Source organism: Engystomops pustulosus, chromosome 9 (assembly GCF_040894005.1).
Source record: "Engystomops pustulosus chromosome 9, aEngPut4.maternal, whole genome shotgun sequence".
NCBI classification, from domain to species: Eukaryota; Metazoa; Chordata; class Amphibia; order Anura; family Leptodactylidae; genus Engystomops; species Engystomops pustulosus.
In genome coordinates, this window is record NC_092419.1 from 83,416,797 (window position 1) to 83,438,122 (window position 21,326).

Genomic DNA, 21,326 nt, shown 5'->3' on the forward strand with positions numbered 1-21,326 from the left:
AAACAGAGAAAGAATACGGAATGGGAAATCTAGATTGAAAACAATGGGACTCTTTAGAAAGGGCAGATAAATGAAAGAATAGAAAAACACCTAGGGGACATTTATAAGTGCTTCTGAAATAATCACTATTTTGTGATCTCTGCAAGAAATTGTGATTGTTTTGTGATTTTGCCACTTCTACGCCCTATGAGCATGGAGGGGTGCGAGAGAGGGCCGGCACAGAGCGTTCCTGTGCTTTCCTTGTTTGCAGATTTTTATGCAAAGCTAAGACAGATTGGCCCATGGCATAGTTTTGCCCGATTAATACATCAAAAGGTCTAAGACTCTTGATGTATCCATCATAACAGAGGGGACGTGGCCTTTATAATTTGCCAACTGACAATAAATTCCCTCCTTTCACACAACTGAAATGGGGACGGTGATCTGGCCACATTCAGCCGGATCACAGCCCAATTGAGGTGTATGGCACCAGTCTCACTATACCACAGCGGCTCATCTTTCTATTGAGATGGGCGGGGTGAGGAGCTTCTCCCTCCTCCGCCTGGCTGTGTGCTATGCCCATATTCTGGTCTGAGGAACATGGCCATCTGAATGTGGTTGTAAAACAATAAAGCAACTGCTAGTTACTCAAACCGAGCTACAGATATAAATTTGTTTAACTTGAATCTGATAACATGCTGTGTGGTATCCCACAACAAAAATCACTGAAAGGCAAGTTAAAATGTGTTATAAAGTGAAATTTCAATTAATAGACCTTATACAGTATTTAAAAAGGCTATCTAAATGGACAGTTATATATTAAAATGGTACCTTCTACTCTGGTCCATGCTATACTGCTCTTGCTGGTTAGAGTGGTGACCACCCTTAAAGGAAACCTACCACTTTAAAATTAGACTTATAACCCACAAATACCTTGCGTCAGCTCAGAGTGAGCTGATGCCGGACCATATCTTGACAAGTAGCAGAAACTGCTGTATTCCGTGAAAAAGTGTTTTTAGCAGTATATTCAAATCTCCCTTTGGCGCACCACGATATTGCTGTGCGCACCATGTGGCGCCCGAAGCCGGCCACACTGGAAGCCAGCCGCACTGGATGCTGCACCATGTTGGTGCGCATGAGCAAGTGTGCCCGAGAGCTCGGTGACGTCACCGGCTCTCCAGCACCTCATAATAATGCACACGAACGGTTGCGCACATGGTGCACACAGTGATATTGTGGTGCGCTGAAGGGAGATTTGAATATACAGCTAAAAGCACTTTTTCATGGAATACACCAGTTTCTACTACTAGTCAAGATATGGTCCGGTATCAGCTCATCCTGAGCTCATCCTGAGCTAATGCAAGGTATTTGTGGGTTATAAGTGTCATTTTAAAGTGGTAGGTTTCCTTTAACCAGTGACTGGGAACAGAAGTATTAAAAAAGGGTAAAACTTGACAATAAACACAGTTATATAAAAATTACTACTTCAGTAGTATTTCAACTATGCTTAAAACAATTTGATTCTTCCACTAGTCATACTAGCCCTATTCAAAGTTTCCATGAAGGCTTCAAATACACAGCAAGATTCACAAGTTGAGAAGTTGAACCAGAAACCAGACATTTTTTCTGCACATTGAATCGCCTTGGAATTTTCATTGTGGACATCCTGCAGTGATTGTTTCTTCATCTGTCCACAGATTTAGCCCCATAGAAATTTACCTGTTGCATACAAAGCAAGTCCTTACATCATACAGCAATATGCCAAACTGCAGCGCTGATACTGTAGTAACTGTTACAGTGTCAGAGCTGCAGTCAGGTCAGCAGACAGGGACTCCTTACATTAAGTTTCTCTATGATGCCAGGACTCCGTTTCTGTGCAATTTGCAACATATGGAGCTGCAACACCCCTGCCAACACATACGCAGGCTGGTAGTTGCGAATAGCGCCTTCCTCAGAAGCTGTTAGAGGGATTGATCACCTTTCTAGGAAGGTTATTGAATCTGAATATTGTGTAATTGCAGCTGTAGATAATGACTGGCAACGCAACAGTTAACAATGTGTAAGTAATTATCCAATGGATGTGGCTGTATTGTTAGCTGTAGTGTGATAGGAGAGGTGCTACCACCTGACCATAGGGAGTATAAAACCCCTGTTCAGTGAGAGCAAATGGTCTGTCTCAGAAGTCAGAGTGAAGAGAGAGACAGTGGGGTAGATTTATCAAGCTGTCAGAATATTGCTAGTTCCCCATGGCAACCAATTACAACTCGGCTTTCATTTTACCAGAGCTCAAGAATATTTAAGGGGAGCTGTGATTGGTTGCCATAGGCAACTAGGAATATTCTGACTTTCAGACAGCTTGATAAATCTGCCCAAGTGTGTGCAGCACACCTTGAATGCTGCCCAAGATATTAATCCCAGGAACTGATAGTGCCTCAGGCCTACTGCCTGACACTTAGGACGAGTCAGGAGACTCTAGCCTTGAGCTGCAGCTTCCACAATTTTGACCATTTGACCACCATTCCTGCGGACCACTCTCCATGACCACTCCTGTAACCAGAATCCAATGTAAACCGTTTTTGATTTGCACAATGTTGCCTCCGTCTGATCCCTGGATACAGCTGTCTCGTCCATCCATTACCCAGCGACTCATACTACCTCAGGGGTTGCCCCAGGGAGAAACCAGTACATCAGCTTCTCCCTCCATATTTCTTGCACACACCACCTGCTGGAGACTTGCCAGGCTGTAGGACAGCCCTCCGGTCCCCATACCAAGCACCGTGACACCAGCATGCCCTGGGCCCCAGCTACATGCAGGCCCCAAGAAAAGGCTAGGCCACGTTGGGGGATGTTGCAGAGCCATTTCTGTTTTTGAAATTTTGAACACCAAAAGCTAAAAGCTCTTATAAAAAGGTTTATGGCATCATCTGACTACAGTTTTCTGGACAATACCAGAGTACACAAAATGCCACAATAAATGCAGCTGAATGCTTTGTGATACCCTAGAGAATAATTGGTTAGGTGAATAAATATGTGTACACTACCCAAATTAAAATTTCTGTTCCTCTTGACTGAAAAATACCTAAGTTCTAGTTATATAATGGATATAGACATTTCACTTGAGGGTATGTACATTAAAATTGGATAAAAAGTTTTAGGAGTTTCAGTTCCCTGGTCCTAAAGGGACCAAAAGTTATTGGACAATTGACTTAAAGTCTGTTTCATGGGCATGTGTGGGATATTCCTTCATTGTGTTATTCTCAATTAAGCAGATAAAAGGCCTGATTTGAGGTATGCGACTAGCATTAGGAAAATTTTGTTGTGAAGAAAACATGCTGTCAAATGAGCTCTTCATGCACTGAAAAGTGGGTACTGTTTATTTATAAATGGAGGTACCATATGTAAATTTAGTAAGGAGATGATGTGTGTATATATATATATATATATATATATATATATATATATATATATATATATTAGGCTGGATTCACACGACCGGTGCGCGCCGTACAGTAGCACGGCGGGCACACGGCAGCGCGTGGGGAGAGGAGGAGGGGGAGAGCGCTGCTCACCCCCGCCCCTCTCCATAGGGATACATGGCACACGGCGCCGTATGCCCTGAAAAGATAGGACATGTCCTATTTTTTCACGGGGTATAGGGCGGTACGGTGCCACACGAGTGCGGCAGCGTACCGCTCCCGTAGGGTGCCGCGCGCCCATTGCCGTCTATGGGGGATGTATATCGGCCGTATATACGTCCCCTTGCGGTCGTGTGAATCCAGACTTACACTGTAAGTGACTGTGGTATTTTTAGAGATAAAGTATGGAAATGTGCTGCCAATGGCTGAAAACATCTGGGGGGATGAAGTCATTATTGATAAGTCACAGCTGGAGGAGTTATACGTAGAGATGAGCGAACATACTCATCCGAGCTTGATGCTCGTTCGAGCATTAGCGTACTCGAAACTGCTCGTTGCTCGGACGAATACTTCGCCCGCTCGAGAAAATGGCATCTCCCGCCGTTTTGCTTTTTGGCGGCCAGAAACAGAGCCAATCACAAGCCAGGAGACTCTGCACTCCACCCAGCATGACGTGGTACCCTTACACGTCGATAGCAGTGGTTGGCTGGCCAGATCAGGTGACCCTGGAATAGACTAGCCCCTGCCTGCGCTGCTCGGATCATTCTGTGTCTGGATGCCGCTAGGGAGAGAGCTGCTGCTGGTCAGGGAAAGCGTTAGGGTGTTCTATTAGAATAGTGTTAGGCAGGAGTGATTCTACAAGAACCCAACAGCCCTTCTTAGGGCTACAATAACGTTATACTTTTTTTTTTTTTTATTTGCTTGTGGCTGGGCTTGCTGGCACTAGTAGTGCAGCTAGTACCATATTTTGAGGAATTTGCAGGGGGACTTGCTACCATTGTGTTTAGCTCTTAGTGACACACATATCCACCTTAAACACCAAAGTGGGACAATTTATTAGGGGTTTGAGTAGAATTAGGCAGTCTGCTGATTTTTTTTTTTTTTAGCTGTATTTCATTTTATTGCTCAAACTCATCTTGCAAAGCAGTGTGCTCTCATTGTAGGCTACAAAATAGCCATAGGAGAACCCCAACGGCTTACTTAGGCCTACAATAGCGTTATATTTTCCTTTTTTTTGTTTGCTTGTGGCTGGGCTTGCTGGCACTAGTAGTGCAGCTAGTACCATACTGTGAGGAATTTGCTGGGAGACCTGCGACCGTTGTGTTTAGCTCTTAGTGACACGCATATCCACCTCAAACACCGAAGTGGGACAATTTATTAGGGGTTTGATTAGAATTAGGCAGAGTCTGCTGATTTAATATTTTTTTTTAATCTTTATTTCATTTTAAACTCAAACTCATCTTGCAAAGCAGTGTGCTCTCATTGTAGGCTACAAAATAGCCATAGGAGAACCCCAACGGCTTACTTAGGCCTACAATAGCGTTATATTTTCCTGTTTTTTGTTTGCTTGTGGCTGGGCTTGCTGGCATTAGTAGTGCAGCTAGTACCATACTGTGAGGAATTTGCTGGGAGACCTGCGACCGTTGTGTTTATCCACCTCAAACACCGAAGTGGGACAATTTATTAGGGGTTTGAGTAGAATTAGGCAGAGTCTGCTGATTTTTTTTTTTACCTTTATTTCATTTTATAGCTCAAACTCATCTTGCAAAGCACAAAATCCAGTTGTGTGCTGTCAGTGTAGGTTAGAAACTAGCCATAGCAATAGGATAGCATCGTTTTGTTAAAAAAAATAAAAAACTAAAAAAAAATAAACACAAATTTTTTTTTTTTTTCAAGTTTACACTATAATTTGGAAAATGTTTAACCCGAGGGCTAGGGGTAGAGGACGAGGGCGTGGACGTGGGTGTCCAACTACTGCAGGGGTCAGAGGCCGTGGTCCTGGGCGGGGTGAGACACCACCTGCTAATGGGGGAGCAGGGGAATGCCGCAGAGGTACACTCCCTAGGTTCATCATGTCTGAAGTTACTGGGACTCGTGGTAGAGCACTGTTGAGGCCAGAACAGTGCGAAGAGGTGATGTCGTGGATTGCGGACAATGCTTCTAGCCATTTGTCCACCAGTCAGTCTTCCACGCAGTCCACCCATGTCACCGAAATCGGCACTCCTCCAGCTCCTCCACCTCAGCCTCCTTCCCCCCAGTCTGCCCCCTCCCACCAAAATTTGGCATTTGAACCGGCATACTCTGGGGAACTGTTTCTGGACCCTTCCCACAGTCACAAACCACTTGTCCTGCTGCTGCTGAGCTATTTCCCGATGCCCAGGTTTTCCACCAGTCGCAGTCTGTGGGTGATGATTACATTATTCACGTAGTGGAAGAAGTGTGTAAAGAGGTGTCGGACGATGAGGAGACACGGTTGTCAGACAGTCTGGCAGGGCCAGAGCTGGTGCATCAGCGCCAAATGTTGCCCGTAGTCAAGCTCCCGTGGCGAGGGCTAGATTTTCAGAAGTCTGGAGGTTCTTTAAGGAAACACCGGATGACCGACGGACTGTGGTGTGCAACCTTTGCCAAACCAGGATCAGCAGGGGTTCCACCACTACTAGCTTAACTACCACCAGTATGCGCAGGCATCTGAATGCTAAACACCCCACTCAATGGCATCAAGCCCGTTCACCTCCGGCCGGGCACACCACTGCTCCTTCCCCTGTGTCATCTGCTAGTCAGCCCCCTGCCCAGGACCCCGGCCCAAACACCTCCCGTGCGAAAACCCCATCTTCGCCTCCATGATCCTCCACAGCATCCACCAGCGTTCAGCTATCCATACCCCAGACGCTGGAGCGCAAAAGGAGGTATAGCGCAACCCACCCACACGCCCAAGCCCTCAACGTCCACATCTCCAAGTTGCTTAGCCTGGAGATGCTGCCCTATAGGCTGGTAGAGACCGAGGCCTTTCAAAACCTCATGGCGGCGGCCGCCCCTCGGTATTCGGTCCCCAGCCGCCACTACTTTTCCCGATGTGCCGTGCCAGCCCTGCACAAACACGTGTCAGAGAACATCCTCCGTGCCCTGACCAACGCCGTTTCTGACAAGGTCCACCTGACCACGGACACGTGGACGAGTGCTGCCGGGCAGGACCACTATATGTCGCTGACGGCACATTGGGTTAACTTGGTGGAGGCTGGGACCGAGTCTGACCCTGGGGCTGGTCATATACTGCCGACGCCGAGGATTGCGGGGCCTACCTCGGTCCAGGTCTCAAAGGCCTACTATGCCTCCTCCTCCTCCCACCCCTCCTCCACCTCCTCCTCTGAATTACCATCCGTGGGCATGGCGCCATCAGTGGGTAGCTCTAGGCACAGCAGCAGTGCCATCACTAAGCGACAGCAGGCGGTGCACAAACTGCTGAGCCTAGGCAATAAAAGGCACACCGCCCAAGAGTTATTACAGGGCATCACGGCGCAGACTGATCTGTGGCTGGCACCGCTGAACCTGAAGCCAGGCATGGTTGTGTGTGACAACGGCCGTAACCTGGTGGCAGCTCTGCAACTCGGCAGACTGACACATGTGCCATGCCTGGCCCATGTGTTAAATCTGATAGTTCAGCGTTTCCTCAAGACATACCCCAATTTGTCTGATTTGCTCACGAAGGTGCGCCGCATCTGTGCGCATTTCAGGAAGTCCAGCACAGATGCTGCCACTCTCAGGGCAGCGCAGCGCCGCCTCCAACTGCCCGCTCACCGACTGTTGTGCGACGTGCCCACGAGGTGGAATTCAACACTAACCATGTTATCCAGAGTTTACCAGCAGCGCAGAGCGATTGTAGACTGCCAGATGTCAACTTCCACCAGAACTGGTAGTCAGGTCAGTCAGCTTCCTCAAGTCTACAATGAGGAGTGGACGTGGATGTCTGATATCTGTCAGGTGCTGAGTAACTTTGAGGAGTCAACACAGATGGTCAGTGGTGATGCCGCCATCATCAGCCTCACCATCCCGCTGCTTGGCCTGTTGAAAAACTCTCTGGTCAGCATGAAGTCGGAAGCTTTGCGCTCGTCACAAGAGACGGGGGAAGAAGATTCCCTTGTTGATAGCCAAAGCACCCTTAGGTCTGTTTCTCAGCGCATATCGGAGGAGGTGGAGGAGGATGAGGAGGAAGAGGAGGAGAATGTTGGCGAGACAGAAGAGGGGACCATTGTTCAGTCCTTCACTGTTCAGCGTGTATGGGCAGAAGAAGAGGAGTTGGAGGAGTTGGAGGAGGAGGAAATGGACAGTCAGGCCAGTGAGGGGAGTGAATTCTTGCGCGTTGGGACTCAGGCGCATATGGCAGATTTCATGCTAAGCTGCCTATCCCGTGACCCTCGCATTCAAAGAATTTATTCCAGCACCGATTACTGGGTATTCACTCTCCTGGACCCACGGTACAAGCAAAATCTTTCCACTCTCATCCCTGGAGAGGAAAGGAGTGTGAGAATGCATGAATACCAGCAGGCCCTGGTGCACAAGCTGAAACAGTATTTCCCTTCTGACAGCGCTAGCGGCAGAGGGCGCACTTCTGCGGGACAAGTAGCGAGGGAGAGTAGGCGACCAGGCAGCTTGTCCAGCACTGGCAGGGGTACGCTTTACAAGGCCTTTGCCAGTTTTATGTCACCCCAGCAAGACACTGTCACCTGTCCCCAGTCTCGGCAGAGTAGGGCTGATCTTTACAGAAAGATGGTGAGGGAGTATGTAGCTGACCATACCATCGTCCTAAATGATCACACAGCTCCCTACAACTACTGGGTTTCAAAGCTGGACATGTGGCACGAACTGGCGCTGTACGCCTTGGAGGTTCTTGCCTGCCCTGCCGCTAGCGTGTTGTCCAAGCGGGTTTTCAGTGCAGCTGGTGGCATCATCACCGATAAGCGTACACGCCTGTCGACTGACAGCGCTGACAGGCTGACGCTTATCAAGATGAATAAAGCCTGGATTTCTCCGCATTTCCATTCTCCACCAGGTGAAAGAAGCTGAACCTGAATAATGTATGCACTCCTCCTCCTCATTGTCCTCCTTCTCCTCCTCTTTGTACACTAAAGCAGAGGAAACTGGCTATTTTTTGCCAGGGCCAACTGGCTCTGGCTATAGTACTCTATGTATTTAATTTTTCTGGAGGGCCAACTACCCTGTCCTCTGTTTTAAACAATTTTTGGGAGCGCCACATACAGGCACTCAATCTATGTAATTTTTCTGGAGGACCAGCTACCTGCTCCTCTGGTTTGAAAACTTTTTTGGACTGCCACATACAGGCACTCAATTTATTTAATCTTTTTGGAGGACCAGCTACCTGCTCCTCTTCTTTGAAAACTTTTTTGGACAGCCACATACAGGCACTCAATCTATGTAATTTTTCTGGAGGACCAGCTACCTGCTCCTCTGGTTTGAAAACTTTTTTGGACTGCCACATACAGGCACTGTCCAAATTAAATTGTCTCCATAGCAGCCTCCACACGTCGTCTTTTTAGCTGCCTTCACACGTTGTCTCCATTGCTACCTCCACACGTCATCGCCATAGCTGCCTCCAAAAGTAGTCCATATAACTGCCTCCATACATGGTCCCCTTATCAAACGAGCTGTGTCAGGCAGAATTTTGGATTGTTTTCATGGCTTCCATGTTAACTTTGTTGCCACCCTGCTGTGTAATCCACAAAATATACTGGCAAACTTTTATCATTTACCAATATTATTTCAGCGCTTCTTGCGCATCTGTTTACATTCCCCTCACCCGCCAGAACCCAAACTTATAAGAACGCTACTACACTTGATCTTATACAAAAGTTTCTTAGAAGTGCTGTTTGGGGAGTAGCCTGGAGACAGGGGCTTGGATTGGCGAAAGCTCGCCTGGCAGCGGAGCGCCAGCTCCATCCCAAGATCCAACTAACATAGTTTTAACTGCAGCACCTTTAATCTACTACTAGTTCACTGCCTCCATACATGGTCCCCTTATCAAACGAGCTGTGTCAGGCAGAATTTTGGGTTGTTTTCATGGCTTCCATGTTAACTTTGTCGCCACCCTGCTGTGTAATCCACAAAATATACTGGCAAACTTTTATCATTTACCAATATTATTTCAGCGCTTCTTGCACATCTGTTTACATTCCCTTCACCCGCCAGAACCCAAACTTATAAGAACGCTACTACACTTGATCTTATACAAAAGGTTCTTAGAAGTGCTGTTTGGGGAGTAGCCTAGAGACAGGGGCTTGCATTGGTGAAAGCTCGCTGGCAGCGGAGCGCCAGCTCCATCCCAAGATCCAACTAACATAGTTTTAACTGCAGCACCTTTAATCTACTACTAGTTCACTGCCTACATACATGGTCCCCTTATCAAACGAGCTGTGTCAGGCAAAATTTTGGGTTGTTTTCATGGCTTCCATGTTAACTTTGTCGCCACCCTGCTGTGTAATCCACAAAATATACTGGCAAACTTTTATCATTTACCAATATTATTTGAGCGCTTCTTGCTCACCTCCTTTGGTTCCTCTCTGCCACCCATTGGTTTTAAGCCTGAGTCCATTTGGGGTATGTTGCCAAGACACTCTCTAGCCTGCCGCTGCTGCCGCTTCCTCTGCATAGTCCCTTATAGTGTCAGGGTCAATTATTGGATGTTTTAGATGCTATCTAGCCTCATTCGGTCACTCTGTCATTGCCATGCTGTTGCCCATACTTTTGGCATAATGGTGCGATTAAGCAGCCTCAGAGGCATCCATGCATGCTGCCCCTGCGGTTTCCTGTCCATTTCCGTGGTGTTTCCATCCTTTTCTGAGGTCCCCAGGTGCTTGGCCAAGCTTCCCTGTGCAGATCCTTGGTCCCCTTGAAAAATGCTCGAGTCTCCCATTGACTTCAATGGGGCTCGTTATTCGAGACGAGCACTCGAGCATCGGGAAAAGTTCGTCTCGAATAACGAGTACCCGAGCATTTTAGTGCTCGCTCATCTCTAGTTATACGGTTCTCTGCCTGATAAGGAAGAGATTCCATGCTCCAGGGGGTGCTATGGGGCTACAATATCATGTGGGCTGTATCAAAGAGGGTGGTAAATGGTTAGTCATCAGAGATAATCATTCTGTATTTGGATGGTCTGCAGAGCATTTAATTTCTAATTTGTATTTTTTCGGTCTAGTCTGTTTCAATTTTCCGATGTTTCAATAGCTTCGTTCAGACCTTCAGGTGTTGGGGTCCGCAAACCCCCCCTTTTTATTCAGGGCTGCGACACGATCCTGGACCTCTATATGGATTTTTTTAAAATCGGGATGATTTAAATGCTAATGAAATTCCTATCTTAGGCCAAAAATAAAATGAATTGCAAGTCATTCTTTGTTTGATGGAAAAAGATTTTTTTTGTGATATTAGAGGAGAAGTGTGTACATTTGTCCTTAATAGGTGTACAACATAAGCATTTCTTGTGTTTGCACTTATAGGCACCTTTCGTAAGTTGCTCCACGATTTTCTTTCTTTTCCCATGGGCTTTCAACTTACTTGGAGCAATAATATTTTTTTATAGTCTGTGACTTTCTAAATGTAATTGTGTGGGCATTTGGTAGAATTTCTTTCAGATGTAGTTTTTTAGAATTTTTTAAAGTTTTTTTGAAGTGATTATTTAATTGCATGATTCCCTCTATCATACGTAGTAATAAAATTGTGAGTGAATTTTTTATTTGAGTTTTTTGTTAATGGCTGCTAAGGTTTAGGTTGTAAGCATTCATTTTGTGTAATTGATAGGTTCCTATCTAGTGCTGAGTTTACTAGGTTTTTAGGATAACCCTTCTTCAGAAACCTATTTTGGCTGATTTTGGCTTGACCCTTTTAGTCAGTCAGGGAGGTACAATTTCTCCCTATTCTACGGAACTGACTGATTTTTTATAATGTGCGCTTTTAAAATTCAAATAGCTGTTGCCGTCAACTTTTTTTGAATATGTCCTGGTATTTATCTGATTCTGATCTCCATTAAAAAATTCAAGATCCAGGAATATGATAGATTTGGAGTCAAAGGTAGAAGTAAATTTAAGTCTCCAATCATTCTTGTTAAGTTGTATGAAAATTTGGGCTGTGATTTTTATGTGGTCAGATATGTGCATGGGGTACAGTTTTCTTTTTTAAATCAGATAACGTTTATTAAAGGACAGTAGTAAATGACAATGACATGTTTGTGCAATTATTGTCCAATAATATTACATCAATTGTACAGGAAATAATTGTTCCCACAAAACAAGAACAACCCACCGCCCCCTCTCCCCCCCCCCTTTCTTAACCCTACGATCCGGCCCTTCGTATATCAATTACATTAAATCCCTTATAGGAGTGCTTTTTATTCTTTTTATTTCAGTATCACCGTCACCCACTTATGCCAGGACAGATGATGTCTAAAGTCCCATTAATCCACCAGGTCTAGCTTTCATCCAGCAACGCATCAATTCCACAGACGCTATCCCTTGACAGTCTACCCATTTCTTCCACTGTTTCTGAAACTTAGCTACCTCCTTTCTCTTCACATACACTCTTAGTTCCATACGAATAGTATTATTAAATATACCCTTTCCCTCACCTACTACTGGAGGGGACTCATCTAACCAATGGCTTGCTATTGATTTTCGAGCTTGATACAGAATTTTTGCCACCGCCAACTGTTCCTTTTGAGGGACCTCCAGTTGACCTACGCAACCAAGCACACACACCTTGGGTTCACTCGGGACCTGCACCTCAAATACCTCATAAATAAGTCTGCGCACATCCTCCCATAACCTTGACAAGCGAGGGCAAGACCAGAACATGTGCATCGCATCAGTCTCATCCGCTCCACATCTTGGGCAACATGCATCTCCACGCACCCCCATCCGTCTGAGCACCAATGGTGTCCGATATACTCTGTGTAAGAGAAACAGTTGTGATCTCCTCTGGGCCACATTTAGTGATAATACACTGGGGGACGCCACCACATCCTCCCACTCCTCATCCAATATGGGTCCCACATCACCCTCCCATTTTTCCCGGACAACAGCCATCGGGTCTCCCAAGATCTTATCCAGGATTTCCCTATATAGTATAGATATCAGGCCCCTCATAGATGCGGCTTTAAACACACCTGTCATTACCCCTAGAGATGAGAATACAGACCCTCCTGCTCAAACTGTGCCTGCAAGGCGTGCCTAATTTGCAAGTATTGAAAGAACACTGACTGCGGCATGTCAAATTCGTCCTTCAATGCCTGAAAGGTTTTCAGGACACCATCCTTATACAGCTGTTTCAAACACCGTATCCCCTTCCTGTGCCATACCTGCATGCCCTCCAACATATATACTTCCCCTAAATAGGGGTTATCCCACAGTGGAGTGTATTGAGTCCATGGTCCTATCCCCACCAGCTTCCTATACATACCCCAACTTTTTGTATAAGTGCGAAGGTAGGGCGATGCCTCGCTATTCTTCCTAAGGCCCTAGCCTCCAACATCGCAACCGGTGACAGTCGTCCACCAAAATGCCTCAACACCCTTGGACACCATGTTCCCTCCTCTGGTACTGCCCACCCACCAAACTGTTGGCACTGTGCAGCCAGAAAGTACACCCACACATTTGGGATGGCCAACCCCCCTTTATCTTTAGGTAGCTGCAATTTTTCCAAACGAATCCTGGGAACCCCTCTTTTCCAAAGTAGGTCCTTAAACAGACTGTGCATCTTCCGAAACCACAACTTTGGGATCCAAACCGGCGCGTTGTGTAATACATATAACAACTGGGACAACAATATCATTTTAATCAAGTTAGCATGTCCCAGAGCTGAGATGGGCAACTTGTTCCATACCTGAACCCTATGACGGATCTCTAATAACATGGGGGCTAAGTTCATATCAATAAACTCAGAGACATTTCTAGATATCTTTAGACCTAAATATTTAAAAGTATCTACCACTGGAATGTCCTCGTTCTGTACCTGGGAGTAACCTGTGGGGGACAGTGGCATCACCGCAGATTTAGACCAATTAATTTGTAGCCCAGAATAGTTTCCAAACTCAGTAATGGCACTTATTGCCACAGGGAGAGACCTCTGTACATTTGAAAGAAACAATAACATATCATCCGCATATAGAGCGACTCTTTCCTCCCCCCCTCTATACCGGAATCCCTGCAATTCAGAGTTTTGTCGTAACAAGCATGCCAACAGTTCGATAGCTAAGGCAAATAGCAACGGTGACAGCGGGCACCCTTGCCTCGTGCCCCTCTCTAAGCTGAATTTACGTTAAGTCAACCCATTCACCCTTACATTCGCCAGTGGTGTCTTATATAGAAGCTGAGTCCACCGAATGAAATTAGGCTCAACCCCCAATTTTCTCAACACAGCCCAAAGATAACCCCACTCAATGCTATCAAAGGCCTTAGCAGCGTCTAAAGAGACCACTGCCGCCTCCTCCGGATCTTCCTCATTGGCCTGTAAGTTTAAATACAATCTCCTGATATTTATCGTCGTGGACTTAGAAGGGATAAAACCAGATTGGTCTCTATGCACCACTGCACCAACCACTGATCCCAACCTTGTGGCCAGGATTTTAGCTAATATTTTGACGTCAGATGTGAGAAGAGATATAGGTCTGTACGAATCCGGCAATTGCGCATCCTTCCCTTCTTTAAGCAAAAGAACGATGCTAGCCTCATAACAGGAGGAGGGCAAACGGCCACTGTCATAGCTTTCCTTCAAAGTTTCCCACCATAAAGGTAGAAGAACATCACTGTACTCCTTATACACCTCTATTGGGATCCCATCCCCCCCTGGAGCCTTTTCATTTGCCATAACGGCTACCGCCTCCTCCACCTCCTCTAGAGTTATAGGGGCATCCAACCTATCCATGTCTTCCATAGCTAAAATGGGCATATTTATCTCCCTTAGAAACTCTTCCAGCTCCTCCACTTCATAGGTCACCCTAGACGTATACAGGGTTTTGTAAAAGTCCTCGAAAACGCCTACTATCCCCCTATTATCTTCCACCAGGTCCCCATTCACTCCCCGTACTCCATACACATAAGAGCGCTCTTTCCGGACCTGAGCCATTCGAGCTAGCAATCTTCCCGTCTGCTCCCCCTCCGCATAAAATTGCTCTTTTAAAAACATCCTCTTGTTATCCGCTTGCTCTAACTGATGTTTATTTAACTGTTTCTGTGCCTCAACCCACTGCTTCTCGGAATCTTGCGTATTATGACAAATATGATACTCCTCGCATTCCACCACCCTGGCTTGTAGATCTAACCCAATCTGCCTTGATCTATTTTTGACCTTCTTAATCTCGCCCTTGAAAATTTCCCGCAACTGCATCTTCATTGTGTCCCACAAAATTGTTTTAGACACCGACTCCTGATTGATTTCAAGGAACTGCCGCAGTCTTCCTTTCGCACTCACCCCATCAATCAGTTGCAACCAGAACGCATTCAGGCACCAATTCAGTCTGCGGTCCCCCTCCATCTCACCACATTGAATAGTATCCAACATTGGAGAGTGGTCCGACAACCTCCGTGGCAGATAGGAAATATCCTGGACTCTGGGCAACATAATTGAAGAGCCCAGCATCATGTCGATGCGTGACAGGGATCCATAAGTGGAGGAAACACAGGAGTAATGACGTCTCCCTCCATATGTCATGCATACCCATTTACGCACCCCAACGTCCTAGAGACGTGAGTCCACCCCCCCTTCTACCGTCAACAGTTGGGAACCTATCCGTTCCTGTATCACACACCATATTGAAGTCACCCATTATAAGTAGTGGGGCCTCCGGTACAGTAGATAAACGCAGTATCAGATCCCTCAAATGCGTACTTGAGTATGGAGGCGGGACATACAAGACCACCAACACACAATCCCATCTATATAACCTGCAGTGAACCCCAACATACCGACCCTCCGGGTCCGAAAAAGAAGCATGACCCACAAATGGGATCGATCTATTAATCAACAGGCTCACGCCTCTAGAGTAGGAGGTATGATAAGAATGGAAACTATGTCCAACCCACGCTCTATGAAGCATCTGCACTGTCTCTTTCGTAAGATGCGTCTCCTGCAACCCAACAACCGAAGCCGAGTGTTCCTTAATGCAGTTAAACATTGCTTGACGCTTCCTAGCATTACCTAAACCCCAGATATTCCAGGACATACACTTAACCGATTCCACCATGTTGATTTGAATTAAAAAGCGTAGCACTCACCACCCAGAATAACCAATATAACCATGAGGACCAGAATCTCCCGGGCCGGATCTCCCCCCACTCCCCCCCAACCTAGTAAACATTAAACCTCCCCTCCGTAGAGGGTTAGGGCTATCAGATAGCCTTCTATCGAGCAGTGCAGAGTATCTGTTGTTACAGCGCAGCTCACTGAAGTTGGGAGAGATAACAGCTCCACTGAGACTACGGACGACTGGCATCCTTCGCACTGCCACAGCACCACTCAGAGCACAGAATAGACTCAATAAACGTATAACAATCTGCATTACAACACAACTGCTTGCTGTCTCCTTCGCCGCTACCACACAGCAGTATTCAACCCTGCATTTTGTAACTATGCCCTCATATATGCTACTAAGGGTACCCTTTCCCAGTACCCCCACTGACATACAAGTATGCCATACATGTCAACCACCCTCATTGTACAGCACTGATATTTAACCATATTTAAAAAGGGGGAAAACAAATAAGCAGATAGGGAAAAAAAGCAAAAACAAGGTGGAAAAGGAGGAGAAGGAAAAACGTCTCAATCACTGTACTCCAGGCGCATTTTGGTGCCCCCGCAGCCGCGCCTCGTTGGCATCCAACCACTGCAGGGCAGCTCTCGGGTTGTCAAAGAACTGAGTGGAGCCCAAAGCTACCACCCTCAGACGAGCCGGGTACATCATAGAATATGAAACTTCCAGAGCACGTAGACGTTGTTTGATGTCTTGAAACTGTAGTCTCCTCTTTTGAACCTCTGCTGAAAAGTCCTGGAAAAATGCAATATGCGCTCCATTGATAGTTATATCATTACAGCTTCTTGCTAGGCGCAATATGCGGTCCCAGTCCTTGTAATGTAGCAATTTCACTAGCACCGGACGGGGAGGCCTCCCAGGCGGACCCGGTCTGATAGGCACCCGGTGTGCCCTCTCTACCGCAAATAAAGGAGCTAGGTTATCTTTACCGAAGACTTCTAGTAGCCATTTTTCAAAATAATCAGCAGGAGTTTGCCCCTCTATCTTCTCCGGGACCCCAATTACTCTAACATTATTTCGGCGTAGCCGATTTTCAAGATTGTCGGCCTTAGCCTGCAACTGCAGTACAGCATGGGATTGATCTCTCATCTCTTGGCGCATCGGAGGTAATGCTGTTTCAACCATCCTCACTCGGAATTCCACCGCAGTCGTTCTTTCAGCCACCTTGTGCAGGTCGTGTCTCACCTGAAGAATGTCCTCTTTCAATCCTTTATGGAGGAGTGGCAAGAAGAAAGCCATTTCTCAATAGATATCCATAAACAGTCTCTTTTAAAGATTGCCACAAGCCGCCTGAAAGACACCAAACACAATGCCAAACAATGGGGCACATTTACTTACCTGGTCCATTCGCGATCCTGGGGCGCGTTGTCCGACATTGATCCGGAGCTTGCTGGGAATCACTAAGGCCATGCACCCGAGGTCCAGCAGGTGTCGCTGCTGCGCTGAGGTCCGCCGGAGTTCACCTTCTTTGTCCCAGTGTATGTGGGTGCTGATCTTGCGACACAAATGTTTTTTTAAATTCCGCGATATTTCCGAACCCGGCAGGTTTTCCGACGGGCACGCCCCCCATTTTTGTTGCGTGAAAGCCGGCGCCGATGCGCCACAATACGATTGCTTGTGCCAAAATCCCTGGGCAATTCGCCGCAAAATGGAAATATTCGGGAACCCGACGAAAGTGAGACGTTCGGACCCTTAGTCAATGAGCTCCAATATGTTTATTGTAAACTAAACATATCATCATGGTTCATCATGGTTTGGACCTGCTTTTCTTCAGCAAAGACAAGGAAGATGGTTAGAATTGATGGGAAGATGGATGGAGCCAAATACAGGACCATTTTGGAAGAAAACCTATTGAAGTCTGCAAAAGACCTGAGGCTGGAACAGAGATTTAACTTCCAACAAGACAATGGGGCAGATTTATCAAGCTGTCTGAAAGTCAGAATATTTCTAGTTGCTCATGGCAACCAATCACAGCTCCCCTTTAATATATTCATGAGCACTGGTAAAATGAAAGCTCTGATTGGTTGCCACAGGCCACTAGAAATATTCTGATTTTCAGACAGCTTGATAAATCTGTCCCAATGAGCTCAAACATAAAATCTACAATGGAAGGTTCACAAATAAATGCATCCAGGTGTTAGATTGGCCAAATCACAGTCCAGACCTGAATCCAATCCTGAAAACTTTCCGTTCACAAACGATCTCCATTCAACATCACTGAGCTCCAGCTGTATTCCAAGGAAAAATGGGCAGGAATTTCAGTTTCTCAATGTGCAAAACGTATATGTACTCAGGATAACAAAATAACACATTCTCTAATACAAAGGTCCCCAACCGCCAGTCCGCGGACCAGGACCGGGCCGTTGGAGATTATCAGCCGGTCCGTGCAGGGGCGCCTCCTGCTCAACGAGGGGGCGGCACCGGCCAGCACTGAGCTCCCGTACCGGACGTCCCCCCCTCCAGGCTCTCGGCTCCCCCTGCCCCCGCTCAAGCTCCAGGCTCCTTTCCCGCTCCCTCCGCTAACGTCCTCCCTGCTCCCGGCTCTCCGCCCCCCGCTCCCGGCTCTCCGCTCCCTCCGGTTCCCAGCTCTTCGCTCCCACCACTCCCGGCTCTCCACTCCCGTCTCAACCTGTCTCCGCTAATGCCCCCCCTCCAGGCTCTCGGCTCCCTGCCCCGGCTCAAGCTCCACGCTTCCCTACCGCTCCCTCGGCTCTCCGCTCCCTCTGCCCCCCCGCTCCCGGTTCTCGGCTCTTGACCTACACGCTTCCAGCTCTCCGCTCCCGGCTCCCCTTCCACTCCCGTCTCAACCCGGCTCCGCTAACGTCCCCCGCCCCTCCAGGCTCTCGGCTCCCTGCTCCCCCTGTCCCCACTTAAGCTCCAGGCTCCCTAGCCTCCCGGCTCTCGGCTCTCACGACCTACCCGCTCCCGGCTACCTCACCGCGCCACCACCGCTGCAGGACAAGGCACCGAAATTTCCAAGAACACAATAGAGAGGTAAGGTTACTTTATCTTTGCATATATATGTGTAATATATGTATATATGTGTAATATGTGTATATATGTGTAAATATGTGTAATACGTGTATATATGTGTAATATGTGTATATATGTGTAAATATATGTAATGTGTGTGTATATATATGTGTGTGTGTATATGTGTGTTTGTATATATGTATATGTGTGTGTATATATGTATGTGTATGTATGTGTGTGTATATGCTGTATCTACTGTTTGTTTATGTGTATATATGCTGTATGTATATGCAGCATTTGTGATATTTATCAGGGCATCTATTTTGTACTACATGCCAGTACTCGGTATGCATTTTATACTACTTGGCGGTACGTTGTATCTATTTTATAATACTTGGTGGCATGCTGTGTGCATTTTATACTACTTGGTGGCACACTGGATGCTTTTTATACTACATGGCGGTATTCTGTATGCATTTTATACTACATGGTGATACACTGTATGCATTTTATAGTACACGGTGATACGCTGTATGCATTTTATACTACATGGCGGTACGTTGGATACATTTTATACTACATGGCGGTATTCTGTATGCATTTTATACTACATGGCGGTATTCTGTATGCATTTTATACTACATGGTGATACGCTGTACGCATTTTATACTACATGGCGATACGCTGTACGCATTTTATACTACATGGCGATGCACTGTATGCATTTTATACTACATGGCGATACGCTGTATGCATTTTATACTACATGGCGATACGCTGTTTGCATTTTATACTACATGGCGATACGCTGTATGCATTTTGCATTGCTTTATTTTTACACCAAACCAATATGATGGATCTGGTCCGGACACTCCCTGATATCTTATATTATAAGCTCCACCCCTCCATAACCCCACCCCATATGACCAAAGCCCCGCCCCACCCCCACCGGGCCATGGAAAACTGGTCTAGCTTAAAGCCGGTCCCTGGTGCAAAAAAGGTTGGGAACCTCTGCTCTAATACACTGTCATTAACATAAATACAGCATCTCACAGATATAAGTCCAACCTATCTCTATCAGTCCTGGTGTACTCAATTTCAGTTGCCCCAAGACACGACCTGTAACTTCTGACTTAGGCTAGATTCACACGACCGGTGCCCGCCGTACCGTAGCACGGCGGGCACACGGCAGCACGCGGGGAGAGGAGGAGGGGGAGAGCGCTGCTCACCCCCGCCCCTCTCCATAGGGATATATGGCGCACGGCGCCGTATGCCCTGAAAAAATAGGACATGTCCTATTTTTTCACGGGGCACGGAGCAGTACGGTGCCGCACGTGTGCTGCACCGTACCGCTCCCGTAGGGCGCCGTGCGCCCATTGCCGTCTATGGGGGACGTATATCGGCCGTATATACGTCGGCCGTATATACGTCCCCCTTGCGGTAGTGTGAATGCAGCCTTAGGGTTGGGGAAGCCATCTTGGATTTCTGTGTGAGATTGAGCAGATGAGATTTCTGTGTCTTTCTGCTCTGAGCCTGTATCCACACCCCCTGAACGGAGCTCACAGACAATCACATCCTGCAAGGAGATCATGAGCAGAGAGAGAGGCTGCAAACTACCAGGAGATAAGGGATCTGAGGTAAAGGGAGGCAGGCACATATCTGCGAGTAGCAGAGCAGAGCTAAAAGTGTAACATGGTAAAAGTCAGTCAGCCTCGGTGCAATCTCATGCATCTCTGATCTGTCTCATCTCTCCTTCTATGTGTCAGTGTGTTAGTACAATGTCAGAAGCCAGATGAAAGTGTACATACACCTGTACCCTGATAATGTAACCACATTGTCACCCCACAGAACTACATGGGTCATAATTAGAGATGAGCGAGCACTAAAATGCTCGGGTACTCGTTATTCGAGACGAACTTTTCCCGATGCTCGAGTGCTCGTCTCGCATAACGAGCCCCATTGAAGTCAATGGGAGACTCGAGCATTTTTCAAGGGAACCAAGGCTCTGCACAGGGAAGCTTGGCCAAACACCTGGGAACCTCAGAAAAGGATGGAAACACCACGGAAATGGACAGGAAACAGCAGGGGCAGCATGCATGGATGCCTCTGAGGCTGCTTAATCGCACCATTATGCCAAAACTATGGGCAACAGCATGGCCATGACAGAGTGACAGAATGAAGCTAGATAGCATCTAAAACATCCAATAATTGACCCTGACACTATAGGGGACGGCATGCAGAGGCAGCGGCAGCAGCAGCAGGCTAGAGAGTGGCATGGCGACATACCCTAAATGGACTCAGGCTTCAAACCAATGGGTGGCAGAGAGGAACCAAAGGAGGTGAGCAAGAAGCGCTCAAATAATATCGGTACATGATAAAAGTTTGCCAGTATATTTTGTGGATTACACAGCAGGGTGGCGACAAAGTTAACATGGAAGCCATGAAAACAACCCAAAATTCTGCCTGACACAGCTCGTTTGATAAGGGGACCATGTATGGAGGCAGTGAACTAGTAGTAGATTAAAGGTGCTGCAGTTAAAACTATGTTAGTTGGATCTTGGCATGGAGCTGGCGCTCCGCTGCCAGGCGAGCTTTCGCCAATCCAAGCCCATGTCTCTAGGCTACTCCCCAAACAGCACTTCTAAGAACCT